This window comes from Triticum dicoccoides, chromosome 7A (assembly GCF_002162155.2).
Source record: "Triticum dicoccoides isolate Atlit2015 ecotype Zavitan chromosome 7A, WEW_v2.0, whole genome shotgun sequence".
Classification (NCBI taxonomy): domain Eukaryota; kingdom Viridiplantae; phylum Streptophyta; class Magnoliopsida; order Poales; family Poaceae; genus Triticum; species Triticum dicoccoides.
The window spans coordinates 622,337,963-622,356,904 of NC_041392.1; positions in this window are offsets into that span (position 1 = coordinate 622,337,963).

The window sequence follows — 18,942 nt, forward strand, 5'->3', positions numbered from 1 at the left end:
CAAAGAACGGGGATGAGGAATGCGTACTCGACGTGATCCAAATCACCGGAGATCCTAGCGCCGAACAGACGGCACCTCCGTGTTCAACACATGTACGGTCAGCGTAACGTCTCCTTCTTCTTGATCCAGCAAGAGGGAAGGAGAGGTTGAGAAAGATGGCTCCGGCAGCAGCACGACGGCGTGGTGGTGATGGAGCTGCAGTACTCCGTCAGGGCTTCGCCAAGCGCTATGGAGGAGGAGGGGTGTTGGAGAGCGAGAAGGAGGCAACCAAAGGCGTGGGAGAAAATCCCTCCTTCCCTCATTATATATAGGAGGGCCAAGGGGGGGGGCGCCGTCCCTAGGAGATCCAATCTCCTAGGGTGGGGCGGCGGCCAAGGGGGGTTTCCCTCCCCCCCAAGGCACCTAGGAGGTGCCTTCCCCTCCTAGGACTCTCTCCCCTTGTAACCCTAGGCGCATGGGCCTCTTGGGGCTGGTGCCCTTGGCCCATGTAGGCCAAGGCGCACCCCCTACAGCCCATGTGGCCCCCCGGGACAGGTGGCCCCACCCGGTGGACCCCCGGGACCCTTCCGGTGGTCCCGGTACAATACCGATTACCCCGAAACTTGTCCCGATGGCCGAAACAGGACTTCCCATATATAAATCTTTACCTCCGGACCATTCCGGAACTCCTCGTGATGTCCGGGATCTCATCCGGGACTCCGAACAACATTCGGGTTACTGCATATACATATCCCTACAACCCTAGCGTCACCGAACCTTAAGTGTGTAGACCCTACGGGTTCGGGAGACATGTAGACATGACCGAGACGACTCTCCGGTCAATAACCAACAGCGGGATCTAGATACCCATGTTGGCTCCCACATACTCCACGATGATCTCATCGGATGAACCACGATGTCGAGGATTTAAGCAACCCCGTATGCAATTCCCTTTGTCAATCGGTATGTTATTTGCCCGAGATTCGATCGTCGGTATCCCAATACCTCGTTCAATCTCGTTACCGGCAAGTCACTTTACTCGTACCGTAATGCATGATCCCGTGACCAGACACTTGGTCACTTTGAGCTCATTATGATGATGCATTACCGAGTGGGCCCAGTGATACCTCTCCGTCATACGGAGTGACAAATCCCAATCTTGATCCGTGTCAACCCAACAGACACTTTCGGAGATACCTGTAGTGCACCTTTATAGTCACCCAGTTACGTTGTGACGTTTGGTACACCCAAAGCACTCCTACGGTATCCGGGAGTTACACGATCTCATGGTCAAAGGAAAAGATACTTGACATTGGAAAAGCTCTAGCAAACGAACTACACGATCTTGCGCTATGCTTAGGATTGGGTCTTGTCCATCACATCATTCTCTTAATGATGTGATCCCGTTATCAATGACATCCAATGTCCATAGCCAGGAAACCATGACTATCTGTTGATCAACGAGCTAGTCAACTAGAGGCTTACTAGGGACATGTTGGTGTCTGTTATTCACACATGTATTACGATTTCCGGATAATACAATTATAGCATGAATAAAGATATTATCATGAACAAAGAAATATAATAATAATGCTTTTATTATTGCCTCTAGGGCATATTTCCAACAGTCTCCCACTTGCACTAGAGTCAATAATCTAGTTACATTGTGATGAATCAAACACCCATGGAATTCTGGTGTTGATCATGTTTTGCCCTAGGGAGAGGTTTAGTCAACGGATCTGCTACATTCAGGTCCGTATGTACTTTACAAATCTCTATGTCTCCATCTTGAACATTTTCACGAATGGAGTTGAAACGACGCTTGATGTGCCTTGTCTTCTTGTGAAACCTGGGCTCCTTGGCAAGTGCAATAGCTCCAGTGTTGTCACAAAAGAGTTTGATTGGCCCCGACGCATTGGGTATGACTCCTAGGTCGGTGATGAACTCCTTCACCCATATTGCTTCATGTGCTGCCTCCGAGGCTGCCATGTACTCCGCTTCACATGTAGATCCCGCCATGACGCTCTGCTTGCAGCTGCACCAGCTCACTGCTCCACCATTCAACATATACACGTATCCGGTTTGTGACTTAGAGTCATCCAGATCTGTGTCGAAGCTAGCGTCGACGTAACCCTTTACGACGAGCTCTTCGTCACCTCCATAAACGAGAAACATGTCCTTTGTCCTTTTCAGGTACTTCAGGATATTCTTGACCGCTGTCCAGTGTTCCTTGCCGGGATTACTTTGGTACCTTCCTACCAAACTTATGGCAAGGTTTACATCAGGTCTGGTACACAGCATGGCATACATAATAGATCCTATGGCTGAAGCATAGGGGATGACACTCATCTCTTCTTTATCTTTTGCTGTGGTCGGACATTGAGCCGAGCTCAATCTCACACCTTGCAAAACAGGCAAGAACCCTTTCTTGGACTGATCCATTTTGAACTTCTTCAAAATCTTATCAAGGTATGTGCTTTGTGAAAGACCTATGAGGCGTCTCGATCTATCCCTATAGATCTTGATGCCTAATATATAAGCAGCTTCTCCAAGGTCCTTCATTGAAAAACTCTTATTCAAGTAGGCCTTAATGTTGTCCAAGAGTTCTATATCATTTCCCATCAAAAGTATGTCATCTACATATAATATGAGAAATGCTACAGAGCTCCCACTCACTTTCTTGTAAACGCAGGCTTCTCCATAAGTCTGCATAAACCCAAACGCTTTGATCATCTCATCAAAGCGAATGTTCCAACTCCGAGATGCTTGCACCAGCCCATAAATGGATCGCTGGAGCTTGCATACCTTGTTAGCATTCTTAGGGTCGACAAAACCTTCCGGCTGCATCATATACAGTTCTTCCTTAAGATAACCGTTAAGGAATGCCGTTTTGACATCCATTTGCCATATCTCATAATCATAGTATGCGGCAATTGCTAACATGATTCGAACGGACTTCAGCTTCGCTACGGGAGAGAACGTCTCATCGTAGTCAACCCCTTGAACTTGCCGATAACCCTTAGCGACAAGTCGAGCTTTATAGATGGTAACATTACCATCCGCGTCTGTCTTTCTTTTAAAGATCCATTTGTTTTCTATCGCTCGCTGATCATCGGGCAAGTCTGTCAAAGTCCACACTTTGTTTTCATACATGGATCCTATCTCGGATTTCATGGCTTCAAGCCATTTGTTGGAATCTGGGCCCGCCATCGCTTCTTCATAGTTCGAAGGTTCACCGTTGTCTAACAACATGATTTCCAGGACAGGGTTGCCGTACCACTCTAGTGCGGAACGTGTCCTTGTGGACCTACGAAGTTCAGTAGTAACTTGATCTGAAGTTTCATGATCATCATCATTAACCTCCTCTCCAACCGGTGGAGGCACCATAGAAACATTTTCTTGAGCTGCGCTACTCTCCGGTTCAAGAGGTAATACTTCATCAAGTTCCACTTTCCTCCCACTTACTTCTTTCGAGAGAAACTCTTTTTCCAAAAAGAGTCCGTTCTTGGCAACAAAGATCTTGCCTTCGGATCTTAGGTAGAAGGTATACCCAATGGTTTCCTTAGGGTATCCTATGAAGACGCATTTTTCCGACTTGGGTTCGAGCTTCTCAGGTTGAAGTTTCTTGACATAAGCATCGCATCCCCAAACTTTTAGAAACGACAGCTTAGGTTTCTTGCCAAACCATAATTCATATGGTGTCATCTCAACGGATTTAGACGGAGCCCTATTTGAAGTGAATGTAGCTATCTCTAGAGCGTATCCCCAAAATGATAGCGGTAAATCGGTAAGAGACATCATAGACCGCACCATATCCAATAGAGTGCGATTACGACGTTCGGACACACCGTTACGCTGAGGAGTTCCAGGCGGCGTGAGTTGTGAAACGATTCCACATTTTCTTAAGTGTGTGCCAAATTCGTGACTCAAGTATTCTCCTCCACGATCTGATCGTAGAAACTTGATTTTCCTGTCACATTGATTCTCAACCTCACTCTGAAATTCCTTGAACTTTTCAAAGGTTTCAGACTTGTGTTTCATTAAGTAGATATACCCATATCTACTCAAGTCATCCGTGAGGGTGAGAACATAACGATAGCCACCGCGAGCCTCAACACTCATTGGACCGCACACATTAGTATGTATGATTTCCAATAAGTTGGCTGCTCGCTCCATTGTTCCTGAGAACGGAGTCTTGGTCATTTTACCCATGAGTCATGGTTCGCACGTGTCAAATGATTCAGAATCAAGAGATTCTAAAAGTCCATCAGCATGGAGCTTCTTCATGCGTTTGACACCTATGTGACCAAGGCGGCAGTGCCACAAGTATGTGGGACTATCATTATCAACCTTACATCTTTTGGTATTTACACTATGAATATGTGTAACATTACGTTCGAAATTCATTAAGAATAAACCATTGACCATCGGAGCATGACCATAAAACATATCTCTCACATAAATAGAACAACCATTATTCTCGGATTGAAATGAGTAGCCATCTCGTATTAAACGAGATCCTAATACAATGTTCATGCTCAAACTTGGCACTAAATAACAATTATTGAGGTTTATAACTAATCCCGTAGGTAAATGTAGAGGTAGCGTGCCGACGGCGATCACATCGACCTTGGAACCATTCCCGACGCGCATCGTCACCTCATCCTTCGCCAGTCTCCGTTTATTCCGCAGCTCCTGCTGTGAGTTACAAATATGAGCAACGGCACCGATATCAAATACCCAGGAGTTACTATGAGTACTGGTAAGGTACACATCAATTACATGTATATCAAATATACCTTTGGTGTTGCCGGCCTTCTTGTCCGCTATATTTGGGGCAGTTCCGCTTCCAGTGACCCTTTCCCTTGCAATAAAAGCACTCAGTGTCGGGCTTGGGTCCATTCTTTGGCTTCTTCCCGGCAGCTTTCTTGCCAGGCGCGGCAACTTCCTTGCCGTCCTTCTTGGAGTTCTTTTTACCCTTGCCCTTCTTGAACTTAGTGGTTTTGTTAACCATCAACACTTGATGTTCCTTCTTGACTTTTACCTCTGCTGATTTCAGCATAGCAAATACTTCAGGAATGGTCTTTTCCATCCCCTGCATATTGAAGTTCATCACAAAGCTCTTGTAGCTTGGTGGAAGCGACTGGAGGATTCTGTCAATGACCGCATCATCCGGGAGATTAACTCCCAGCTGAGTCAAGCGGTTATGTAACCCAGACATAGTGAGTATGTGCTCACTGACAGAACTATTTTCCTCCATCTTACAGCTGAAGAATTTGTCGGAGACTTCATATCTCTCGACCCGGGCATGAGCTTGGAAAACCATTTTCAGCTCTTCGAACATCTCATATGCTCCATGTCTCTCAAAACGCTTTTGGAGCCCCGGCTCTAAGCTGTAAAGCATGCCGCACTGAACGAGGGAGTAGTCATCAGCACATGTCTGCCAAGCGTTCATAACGTCTTGGTTCTGTGGGACGGGTGGATCACCTAGCGGTGCTTGTAGGACATAATCTTTCTTGGCAGCTATGAGGATGATCCTCAGGTTCCGGACCCAGTCCGTATAGTTGCTGCCATCGTCTTTCAGCTTGGTTTTCTCTAGGAACGCGTTGAAGTTGAGGACTACGTTGGCCATTTGATCTACAAGACATATTTGCAAAGGATTTAGACTAAGTTCATGATAATTAAGTTCATCTAATCAAATTATTAATGAACTCCCACTCAGATTAGACATCCCTCTAGTCATCTAAGTGTTACACGATCCGAGTCGACTAGGCCGTGTCCGATCATCACGTGAGACGGACTAGTCATCGTCGGTGAACATCTTCATGTTGATCGTATCTTCCATACGACTCATGTTCGACCTTTCGGTCTCTGTGTTCCGAGGCCATGTCTGTACATGCTAGGCTCGTCAAGTTAACCCTAAGTGTTTTGCATGTGTAAAACTGTCTTACACCCGTTGTATGTGAACGTAAGGATCTATCACACCCGATCATCACGTGGTGCTTCGAAATGACGAACTTTAGCAACGGTGCACAGTTAGGGGAGAACACTTCTTGAAATTGTTGTAAGGGATCATCTTATTTACTACTGTCGTCTAAGTAAACAAGATGCAAAACATGATAAACATCAAATGCAATCAAATAATAATAGTGACATGATATGGCCAATATCACATAGCTCCTTTGATCTCCATCTTGGGGCTCCATGATCATCTTGTCACCGGCATGACACCATGATCTCCATCATCATGATCTCCATCATTGTGTCTCCATGAAGTTGCTCGCCAACTATTACTTCTACTACTATGGCTAACGCGTTTAGCAATAAAGTAAAGTAATTTACATGGTGTTTCTCAATGACACGGAGGTCATACAAAAATTAAAGACAACTCCTATGGCTCCTGCCGGTTGTCATACTCATCGACATGCAAGTCGTGATTCCTATTACAATAGCATGAACATCTCATACATCACATATAGATCATTCATCATTCATCACAACTTTGGCCATATCACATCACAAAGCACTTGCTGCAAAAACAAGTTAGACGTCCTCTAATTGTTGTTGCAAGTTTTACGTGGCTGAAGTAGGGTTCTAGCAAGAACGTTTTCTTACCTACGTGAAAGCCACAACGTGATTTGTCAACTTCTATTTACCCTTCATAAGGACCCTTTTCATCGAATCCGCTCCAACTAAAGTAGGAGAGACAGACACCCGCTAGCCACCTTATGCAACTAGTGCATGTTAGTCGGTGGAACCGGTCTCACGTAAGCATACGTGTAAGGTTGGTCCGGGCCGCTTCATCCCACAATACCGTTGAAGCAAGATAAGACTAGTAGCGGCAAGAAAGTTGACAACATCTACACCCACAACAAATTGTGTTCTACTCGCACAAGAAGAACTACGCATAGACCTAGCTCATGATGCCACTGTTGGGGAACGTTGCAGAAAACAACAATTTTCCTATGGTTTCACCAAGATCCATCTATGAGTTCATCTAGCAACGAGTGATCAGATTGCATCTACATACCTTTGTAGCTCACGCGCGGAAGCGTTCAAAGAACGGGGATGAGGAAGGCGTACTCGACGTGATCCAAATCACCGGAGATCCTAGCGCCGAACGGACGGCACCTCCGTGTTCAATACACGTACGGTTAGCGTAACGTCTCCTTCTTCTTGATCCAGCAAGAGGGAAGGAGAGGTTGAGGAAGATGGCTCTAGCAGCAGCACGACGGCGTGGTGGTGATGGAGCTGCAGTACTCCGTCAGGGCTTCGCCAAGCGCTATGGAGGAGGAGGGGTGTTGGAGAGGGAGAAGGAGGCAACCAAAGGCGTGGGAGAAAAGCCCTCCTTCCCTCATTATATATAGGAGGGCCAAGGGGGGGCGCCGGCCCTAGGAGATCCAATCTCCTAGGGTGGGGCGGCGGCCAAGGGGGGTTTCCCTCCCCCCCAAGGCACCTAGGAGGTGCCTTCCCCTCCTAGGACTCTCTCCCCTTGTAACCCTAGGCGCATGGGCCTCTTGGGGCTGGTGCCCTTGGCCCATGTAGGCAAAGGTGCACCCCCTACAGCCTATGTGGCCCCCGGGACAGGTGGCCCCACCCGGTGGACCCCCGGGACCCTTCCGGTGGTCCCGGTACAATACCGATTACCCCGAAACTTGTCCTGATGGCCGAAACAGGACTTCCCATATATAAATCTTTACCTCCGGACCATTCCGGAACTCCTCATGACATCCGGTATCTCATCCGGGACTCCGAACAACATTCGGGTTACTGCATATACATATCCCTACAACCCTAGCGTCACCGAACCTTAAGTGTGTAGACCCTACGGGTTCAAGAGACATGTAGACATGACCGAGACGACTCTCCGGTCAATAACCAACAGCGGGATCTGGATACCCATGTTGGCTCCCACATACTCCACGATGATCTCATCGGATGAACCACGATGTCGAGGATTTAAGCAACCCCGTATGCAATTCCCTTTGTCAATTGGTATGTTACTTGCCCGAGATTCGATCGTCGGTATCCCAATACCTCGTTCAATCTCGTTACCGGCAAGTCACTTTACTCGTACCGTAATGCATGATCCCATGACCAGACGCTTGGTCACTTTGAGCTCATTATGATGATGCATTACCGAGTGGGCCTAGTGATACCTCTCCGTCATACGGAGTGACAAATCCCAGTCTCGATCCGTGTCAACCCAACAGACACTTTCGGAGATACCTGTAGTGCACCTTTATAGTCACCCAGTTACGTTGTGACGTTTGGTACACCCAAAGCACTCCTACGGTATCCGGGAGTTACACGATCTCATGGTCAAAGGAAAAGATACTTGACATTGGAAAAGCTCTAGCAAACGAACTACACGATCTTGCGCTATGCTTAGGATTGGGTCTTGTCCATCACATCATTCTCCTAATGATGTGATCCCGTTATCAATGACATCCAATGTCCATAGCCAGGAAACCATGACTATCTGTTGATCAACGAGCTAGTCAACTAGAGGCTTACTAGGGACATGTTGGTGTCTGTTATTCACACATGTATTACGATTTCCGGATAATACAATTATAGCATGAATAAAGATATTATCATGAACAAAGAAATATAATAATAATGCTTTTATTATTGCCTCTAGGGCATATTTCCAACATTGTAATCTATATCAAGAACAATGAAATCTACGGGCACATAATTCCTATTTGCAACAATAAGAACATCATTAGTCTTTCCCATAGGTTTCTTAATAGTGGAATCCGCAAGGTGCAAGTTTAAAGAACAATCATCAAATTCACAGAAACCTAGAAAATCACACAAAGTTTTTGAGATCGTGGAAACACTAGCACCCAAATCACACAAAGCATAATATTCATGATCTTTAATTTTAATTTTAATTTTAGGTCCCACTCATCATAAAGTTTTCTAGGGATATAAACTTCCAATTCAAGTTTTTCTTCATAAGATTGCATCAAAACATCAACGATATGTTTAGTAAAAGCTTTATTTTGACTATAAGCGTGAGGAGAATTTAGCACGGATTGCAACAAGGAAATACAAACTATCAAAGAACAATTATCATAATTAAATTTCTTGAAATCCAAGATAGTGGGTTTGTTGCTATTTAAAGTTTTAACCTCCTCAATCCCACTTTTAATAATTTTTGCATCAAGATCTAAAAACTCTGAATTTTTGGGACGCCTTCTAACTAAAGTTGACTCATCTCGAGTCCCATAATTATCAAGATTCATATTTCCAACACAAGGATTTAATAGGGTACACATCAATCACTTTTAGATCTTCATCTTTATTATCATGAAAAATAGAAGAACACGCTTTTATGAAGCAATCTTTTTTAGCACGCATCCTAGCGGTTCTTTATTTGCACTCATCAATGGAAATTCTCATAGCTTTGAGAGACTCATTGATATCATGCTTAGGTGGAATATATCTAAGTTTCAAAGAACCAACATCAAGAGAAATTCTATCCATGTTCCTAGCCAACTCATCAATCTTAAGCAATTTTTCTTCAATCAAAGCATTGAAACTCTTTTGCGAAGTAATAAATTCTTTAATACTTGATTCAAAATAAGAGGGCATCTTATTATAATTTCCATAAGAATTTTTGTAGGAATTACCATAATTATTAGAGGAATTACTAGGAAACGGCCTAGAATTAAAATTACCTCTATACGCGTTGTTACCAAAGTTGTTCCTACCAACAAAATTCACATCCATAGATTCATTATTATTCTCAATCAAAGTAGACAAAGGCATATCATTGGGATCAGTAGGAGCACTCTTATTAGCAACAATTTCATAAGTTCATCCATCTTTCCACTCAAAACATTAATCTCTTCAATTGCATGCACCTTTTTACTAGTTGATCTTTCAGTGTGCCATTGAGAATAATTAACCATAATATTATCTAGGAGTTTAGTAGCTTCTCCTAAAGTGATTTCCATAAAAGTGCCTCCCGCGGCCGAATCTAAAAGATTTCTAGAAGCAAAATTCAATCCGGCATAAAAATTTTGTATGATCATCCATAAATTCAATCCATGTGTAGGGCAATTACGTATCATCAATTTCATCCTCTCCCAAGATGCAAACCAAGGTTTAGCATGATCTCTAAGCGAAAACGGAAATAGCTTCAGTTTAAAAATATCATTATCCACATCTTTCTTCTTTTGCATATCACACAAATCAACAAAGTTGTTTAGATGGGTAGCGGCATCTTCACTAGGAAGGCTAGAAAATGGATCTTTCATGACAAGATTTAGCAAAGCAGTATTAATCTCATAAGATTCAGCATCAGTAAGAGGAGCAATCAGAGTGCTAATAAAATTATTATTGTTGGTACTGGCAAAGTCACACAATTTAGTATTATCCTGAGCCATCGTGACAAGTAAGCAATCCTACACACAAGCAAACAAGCGAAGAAAAAGAGAACGGAAAGAGAGGGCAAAAGGAAAATAGGGCGAATAAAACGGCAAGGGTGAAGTGGGGGAGAGGAAAACGAGAGACAAATGGGAAATAATGTAATGCGAAGGATAAGAGTTGTGATGGGTACTTGGTATATCTTGACTTGGCGTAGATCTCCCCGACAACGGCGCCAGAAATCCTTCTTGCTACCTCTTGAGCATGCGTTGGTTTTCCCTTGAAGAGGAAAGGGTAATGCAGCAAAGCAGCATAAGTATTTCCCTCAGTTTTTGAGAACCAAGGTATCAATCCAGTAGGAGACCACGCGCGAGTCACCTCATACCTACACAAACAAATAAGAACCTCGCAACCAACGCGATAAAGGGGTTGTCAATCCCTTCACGACCACTTGCAAGAGTGAGATCTAATAGAGATAATAATAATAATAAGATAAATATTTTTGGTATTTTTATTGTTGGGGAACGTAGTAATTTCAAAAAAATTCCTACGCACATGCAAGATCATGGTGATGCATAGCAACAAGAGGGGAGAGTGTGATCTACGTACCCTTGTAGACCGACAGCGGAAGCGTTAGCACAACGCGGTTGATGTAGTCGTACGTCTTCACGGCCCGACCGATCAAGCACCAAAACTACGGCACCTCCGAGTTCTAGCACACGTTCAGCTCGATGACGATCCCCGGACTCCGATCCAGCAAAGTGTCGGGGAAGAGTTCCGTCAGCACGACGGCGTGGTGATGATCTTGATGTACTACCGTCGCAGGGCTTCACCTAAGCACCGCTACAATATTATCAAGGACTATGGTGGAAGGGGGCACCGCACACAGTTAAGAATATGATCACGTGGATCAACTTGTGTGTCTAGGGGTGCCCCCTACCCCCGTATATAAAGGATCAAAGGGGGGGTGCGGCCGGCCAGGAGGAGGGCACGCCAGGAGGAGTCCTACTCCCACCGGGAGTAGGATTCCCCCCCTTTCCTAGTTGGAATAGGATTCGGGAGGGGGAAAGAGGAGAGAGAGAAGGAAGGGGGGCGCCGCCCCCCTCTCCTTATCCTATTCGGACTAGGGGGGAGGGGCGCGCGGCCCAGCCCTGGCCACCTCTCCTCTCTTCCACTAAAGCCCACTAAGGCCCATATACCTCCCGGGGGGTTCCGGTAACCTCCCGGTACTCCGATAAAATCCCGATTTCACCCGGAACACTTCCGATATCCAAATATAGGCTTCCAATATATCAATCTTTATGTCTCAACCATTTCGAGACTCCTCGTCATGTCCGTGATCACATCCGGGACTCCGAACAAACTTCGGTACATCAAAATGCATAAACTCATAAAATAACTGTCATTGAAACCTTAAGCGTGCGGACCCTACGGGTTCGAGAACAATGTAGACATGACCAAGACACGTCTCCGGTCAATAACCAATAGCGGAACCTGGATGCTCATATTGGCTCCTACATATTCTACGAAGATCTTTTATCGGTCAGACCGCATAACAACATACGTTGTTCCCTTTGTCATCGGTATGTTACTTGCCCGAGATTCGATCGTCGGTATCTCAATACCTAGTTCAATCTCGTTACCGGCAAGTCTCTTTACTCGTTCCGTAATACATCATCTCACAACTAACTCATTAGTTGCAATGCTTGCAAGGCCTATGTGATGTGCATTACCGAGAGGGCCCAGAGATACCTCTCCGACAATCGGAGTGACAAATCCTAATCTCGAAATACGCCAACCCAACATGTACCTTTGGAGACACCTGTAGAGCACCTTTATAATCACCCAGTTACGTTGTGACGTTTGGTAGCACACAAAGTGTTCCTCCGGCAAACGGGAGTTGCATAATCTCATAGTCATAGGAACATGTATAAGTTATGAAGAAAGCAATAGCAACATACTAAACAATCGGGTGCTAAGCTAATGGAATGAGTCATGTCAATCAGATCATTCACCTAATGATGTGATCCCGTTAATCAAATAACAACTCTTTGTCCATGGTTAGGAAACATAACCATCTTTGATTAACGAGCTAGTCAAGTAGAGGCATACTAGTGACACTCTCTTTGTCTATGTATTCACACATGTATTATGTTTCCGGTTAATACAATTCTAGCATGAATAATAAACATTTATCATGATATAAGGAAATAAATAATAACTTTATTATTGCCTCTAGGGCATATTTCCTTCAGTCTCCCACTTGCACTAGAGTCAATAATCTGGATTACACAGTAATGATTCTAACACCCATGGAGCCTTGGTGCTGATCATGTTTTGCTCGTGGAAGAGGCTTAGGGTCTGCTACATTCAGATCCGTATGTATCTTGCAAATATCTATGTCTCCCACCTGGACTAGATCCCGGATGGAATTGAAGCGTCTCTTGATGTGCTTGGTTCTCTTGTGAAATCTGGATTCCTTTGCCAAGGCAATAGTACCAGTATTGTCACAGAAGATTTTCATTGGACCCGATGCACTAGGTATGACACCTAGATAGGATATGAACTCCTTCATCCAGACTCCTTCATTTGCTGCTTCCGAAGCAGCTATGTATTCCACTTCACACGTAGATCCCGCCACGACGCTTTGTTTAGAACTGCACCAACTGACAGCTCCACCGTTTAATGTAAACACGTATTCGGTTTGCGATTTAGAATCGTCCGGATCAGTGTCAAAGCTCGCATCAACGTAACCATTTACGATGAGCTCTTTGTCACCTCCATAAACGAGAAACATATCCTTAGTCCTTTTCAGGTATTTCAGGATGTTCTTGACCACTGTCCAGTGATCCACTCCTGGATTACTTTGGTACCTCCCTGCTAGACTTATAACAAGGCACACATCAGGTCTGGTACACAACATTGCATACATGATAGAGCCTATGGCTGAAGCATAGGGAACATCTTTCATTTTCTCTCTATCTTCTGCAGTGGTCGGGCATTGAGTCTTACTCAACTTCACACCTTGTAACACAGGCAAGAACCCTTTCTTTGCTTGATCCATTTTGAACTTCTTCAAAACTTTGTCAAGGTATGTGCTTTGTGAAAGTCCAATTAAGCGTCTTGATCTATCTCTATAGATCTTAATGCCTAATATGTAAGCAGCTTCACCGAGGTCTTTCATTGAAAAACTCTTATTCAAGTATCCCTTTATGCTATCTAGAAATTCTATATCATTTCCAATTAGTAATATGTCATCCACATATAATATCAGAAATGCTACAGAGCTCCCACTCACTTTCTTGTAAATACAGGCTTCTCCAAAAGTCTGTATAAAACCAAATGCTTTGATCACACTATCAAAGCGTTTATTCCAACTCCGAGAGGCTTGCACCAGTCCATAAATGGATCGCTGGAGCTTGCACACTTTGTTAGCTCCCTTTGGATCGACAAAACCTTATGGTTGCATCATATACAACTCTTCTTCTAGAAATCCATTCAGAAATGCAGTTTTGACATCCATCTGCCAAATTTCATAATCATAAAATGTGGCAATTGCTAACATGATTCGGACAGACTTAAGCATCGCTACAGGTGAGAAGGTCTCATCATAGTCAATCCCTTGAACTTGCCGAAAACCTTTTGCGACAAGTCGAGCTTTGTAGACAGTAATATTACCGTCAGCATCAGTCTTCTTCTTGAAGATCCATTTATTCTCAATTGCTTGCCGATCATTGGGCAAGTCAACCAAAGTCCATACTTTGTTCTCATACATGGATCCCATCTCAGATTTCATGGCTTCAAGCCATTTTGCGGAATCTGGGCTCACCATCGCTTCTTCATAGTTCGTAGGTTCATCATGATCTAGTAGCATGACTTCCAGAACAGGATTATCGTACCACTCTGGCGCGGATCTCACTCTGGTTGATCTACGAGGTTCAGTAGTATCTTGTTCTGAAGTTTCATGATCATTATCATTAGCTTCCTCACTAATCGGTGTAGGTGTCGCAGAAACAGGTTTCTGTGATGTACTACTTTCCAATAAGGGAGTAGGTACAGTTACCTCGTCAAGTTCTACTTTCCTCCCACTCACTTCTTTCGAGAGAAACTCCTTCTCCAGAAAGTTTCCGAATTTGGCAACAAAAGTCTTGCCTTCGGATCTGTGATAGAAGGTGTATCCAATAGTTTCCTTTGGATATCCTATGAAGACACATTTCTCCGATTTGGGTTCGAGCTTATCAGGTTGAAGCTTTTTCACATAAGCATCGCAGCCCCAAACTTTCAGAAATGACAACTTTGGTTTCTTGCCAAACCACAGTTCATAAGGCGTCGTCTCAACGGATTTTGATGGTGCCCTATTTAACGTGAATGCGGCCGTCTCTAGAGCGTATCCCCAAAACGATAGCGGTAAATCAGTAAGAGACATCATAGATCGCAGCATATCTAGTAAAGTACGATTACGACGTTCGGATACACCATTACGCTGTGGTGTTCCGGGTGGCGTGAGTTGCGAAACTATTCCACATTGTTTCAAATGTACACCAAACTTGTAACTCAAATATTCTCCTCCACGATCAGATCGTAGGAATTTTATTTTCTTGTTACGATGATTTTCAACTTCACTCTGAAATTCTTTGAACTTTTCAAACGTTTCAGACTTGTGTTTCATTAAGTAGATATACCCATATCTGCTTAAGTCATCTGTGAAGGTGAGAAAATAACGATATCCGCCACGAGCCTCAACATTCATCGGACCACATACATCTGTATGTATGATTTCCAACAAATCTATTGCTCTCTCCATATTACCAGAGAATGGTGTTTTTGTCATCTTACCCATAAGGCACGGTTCGCAAGTACCAAGTGATTCATAATCAAGTGGTTCCAAAAGCCCATCAGTATGGAGTTTCTTCATGCGCTTTATACCGATATGACCCAAACGGCAGTGCCACAAATAAGTTGCACTATCATTATCAACTCTACATCTTTTGGCTTCAACACTATGAATATGTGTGTCACTACTATCGAGATTTAATAAGAATAGACCACTCTTTAAGGGTGCATGACCATAAAAGATATTACTCATGTAAATAGAACAACCATTATTCTCTGATTTAAATGAATAACTGTCTCGCATCAAACAAGATCCAGATATAATGTTCATGCTTAACGCTGGCACCAAATAACAATTATTTAGGTCTAATACTAATCCCGAAGGTAGATGTAGAGGTAGCGTGCCGACTGCGATCACATCGACTTTGGAACCATTTCCCACGCGCATCGTCACCTCGTCCTTAGCCAATCTTCACTTAATCCGTAGTCCCTGTTTCGAGTTGCAAATAATAGCAACAGAACCAGTATCAAATACCCAGGTGCTACTGCAAACATTAGTAAGGTACACATCAATAACATGTATATGACATATACCTTTGTTCACCTTTCCATCCTTCTTATCCGCCAAATACTTGGGGCAGTTCCGCTTCCAGTGACCAGTCTGCTTGCAGTAGAAGCACTCAGTTTCAGGCTTAGGTCCAGGTTTGGGTTTCTTCTCTTGAGTAGCAACTTGCTTGCTGTTATTTTTGAAGTTCCCCTTCTTCTTCCCCTTGCCCTTTTTTCTTGAAACTAGTGGTCTTGTTGACCATCAACACTTGATGCTCCTTCTTGATTTCTACCTCCGCAGCTTTCAACATTGCGAAGAGCTCGGGAATAGTCTTATTCATCCCTTGCATATTATAGTTCATCACGAAGCTCTTGTAGCTTGGTGGCAGTGATTGGAGAATTCTGTCAATGACGCAATCATCTGGAAGATTACCTCCCAATTGAATCAAGTGATTATTATACCCAGACATTTTCAGTATATGCTCACTGACAGAACTGTTCTCCTCCATCTTGCAGCTATAGAACTTATTGGAGACTTCATATCTCTCAATACGGACATTTGCTTGAAATATTAACTTCAACTCCTGGAACATCTCATATGCTCCATGACGTTCAAAACGTCGTTGAAGTCCCGATTCTAAGCCGTAAAGCATGGCACACTGAACTATCGAGTAGTCATCAGCTTTGCTCTACCAGACGTTCATAACATCTGGTGTTGCTCCAGCAGCAGGCCTGGCACCCAGCGGTGCTTCCAGGACGTAATTCTTCTGTGCAGCAATGAGGATAATCCTCAAGTTATGGACCCAGTCCGTGTAATTGCTACCATCATCTTTCAACTTTGCTTTCTCAAGGAACGCATTAAAATTCAATGGAACAACAGCACGGGCCATCTATCTACAATCAAACATAAATAAGCAAGATACTATCAGGTACTAAGTTCATGATAAATTTAGGTTCAATTAATCATATTACTTAAAGAACTCCCACTTAGATAGACATCCCTCTAATCCTCTAAGTGATTACGTGATCCAAATCAACTAAACCATGTCCGATCATCACGTGAGATGGAGTAGTTTCATTAGTGAACATCACTATGTTGATCATATCTACTATATGATTCACGCTCGACCTTTCGGTCTCCGTGTTCCGAGGCCATATCTGTATATGCTTGGCTCGTCAAGTATAACCTGAGTATTCCGCGTGTGCAACTGTTTTGCACCCGTTGTATTTGAACGTAGAGCCTATCACACCCGATCATCACGTGGTGTCTCAGCACGAAGAACTTTCGCAATGGTGCATACTCAGGGAGAACACTTCTTGATAATTAGTGAGAGATCATCTTATAATGCTACCGTCAATCAAAGCAAGATAAGATGCATAAAAGATAAACATCACATGCAATCAATATAAGTGATATGATATGGCCATCATCATCTTGTGCTTGTGATCTCCATCTCCAAAGCACCGTCATGATCACCATCGTCACCGGGGCGACACCTTGATCTCCATCGTAGCATCGTTGTCGTCTCGCCAATCTTATGCTTCCACGACTATCGCTACCGCTTAGTGATAAAGTAAAGCATTACAGCGCGATTGCATTGCATACAATAAAGCGACAACCATATGGCTCCTTCCAGTTGCCGATAACTCAGTTACAAAACATGATCATCTCATACAATAAAATTTAGCATCATGTCTTGACCATATCACATCACAACATGCCCTGCAAAAACAAGTTAGACGTCCTCTACTTTGTTGTTGCATGTTTTACGTGGCTGCTACGGGCTTAAGCAAGAACCAATCTTACCTACGCATCAAAACCACAACGATAGTTTGTCAAGTTGGTGATGTTTTAACCTTCACAAGGACCGGGCGTAGCCACACTCGGTTCAACTAAAGTTGGAGAAACTGTCACCCGCAAGCCACCTATGTGCAAAGCACGTCGGGAGAACCGGTCTCGCATAAGCGTACGCGTAATGTCGGTCCGGGCCGCTTCGTCCAACAATACCGCCGAACCAAAGTATGACATGCTGGTAAGCAGTATGACTTATATCGCCCACAACTCACTTGTGTTCTACTCAAGCATATAACATCAACATATAAAACCTATGCTCGGATGCCACTGTTGGGGAACGTAGTAATTTCAAAAAAAATCCTACGCACACGCAAGATCATGGTGATGCATAGCAACGAGAGGGGAGAGTGTGATCTATGTACCCTTGTAGATCGACAACGGAAGCGTTAACTTGGTTGATGTAGTCGTACGTCTTCACGGCCCGACCGATCAAGCACCGAAACTACGGCACCTCCGAGTTCTAGCACACGTTCAGCTCGATGACGATCCCCGGACTCCGATCCAACAAAGTGTCGGGGAAGAGTTCCGTCAGCATGACGGCGTGGTGACGATCTTGATGTACTACCGTCGCAGGGCTTCGCCTAAGCACCGCTACAATATTATCGAGGACTATGGTGGAAGGGGGCACCGCACACGGTTAAGAATATGATCACGTGGATCAACTTGTGTGTCTAGGGGTGCCCCCTGCCCCCGTATATAAAGGATCAAAGGGGAGGGTGCGGCCGGCCAGGAGGAGGGCGCGCCAGGAGGAGTCCTACTCCCATCGGGAGTAGGATTCCCCCCCTTTCCTAGTTGGAATAGGATTCGGGAGGGGGAAAGAGGAGAGAGAGAAGGAAGGGGGGCGCCCCCCTCTCCTTATCCTATTCGGACTAGGGGGGAGGGGCGCGCGGCCCAGCCCTGGCCACCTCTCCTCTCTTCCACTAAAGCCCACTAAGGCCCATATACCTCCCGGGGGGGTCCGGTAACCTCCCGGTACTCTGGTAAAATCCCGATTTCACCCGGAACACTTCCGATATCCAAATATAGGCTTCCAATATATCAACCTTTATGTATCGACCATTTCGAGACTCCTCGTCATGTCCGTGATCACATCCGGGACTCCAAACAAACTTCGGTACATCAAAATGCATAAACTCATAAAATAACTGTCATCGAAACCTTAAGCGTGCGGACCCTACGGGTTCGAGAACAATGTAGACATGACCGAGACACGTCTCCGGTCAATAACCAATAGCGGAACCTGGATGCTAATATTGGCTCCTACATATTCTACGAAGATCTTTTATCGATCAGATCGCATAACAACATACGTTGTTCCCTTTGTCATCGGTATGTTACTTGCCCGAGAT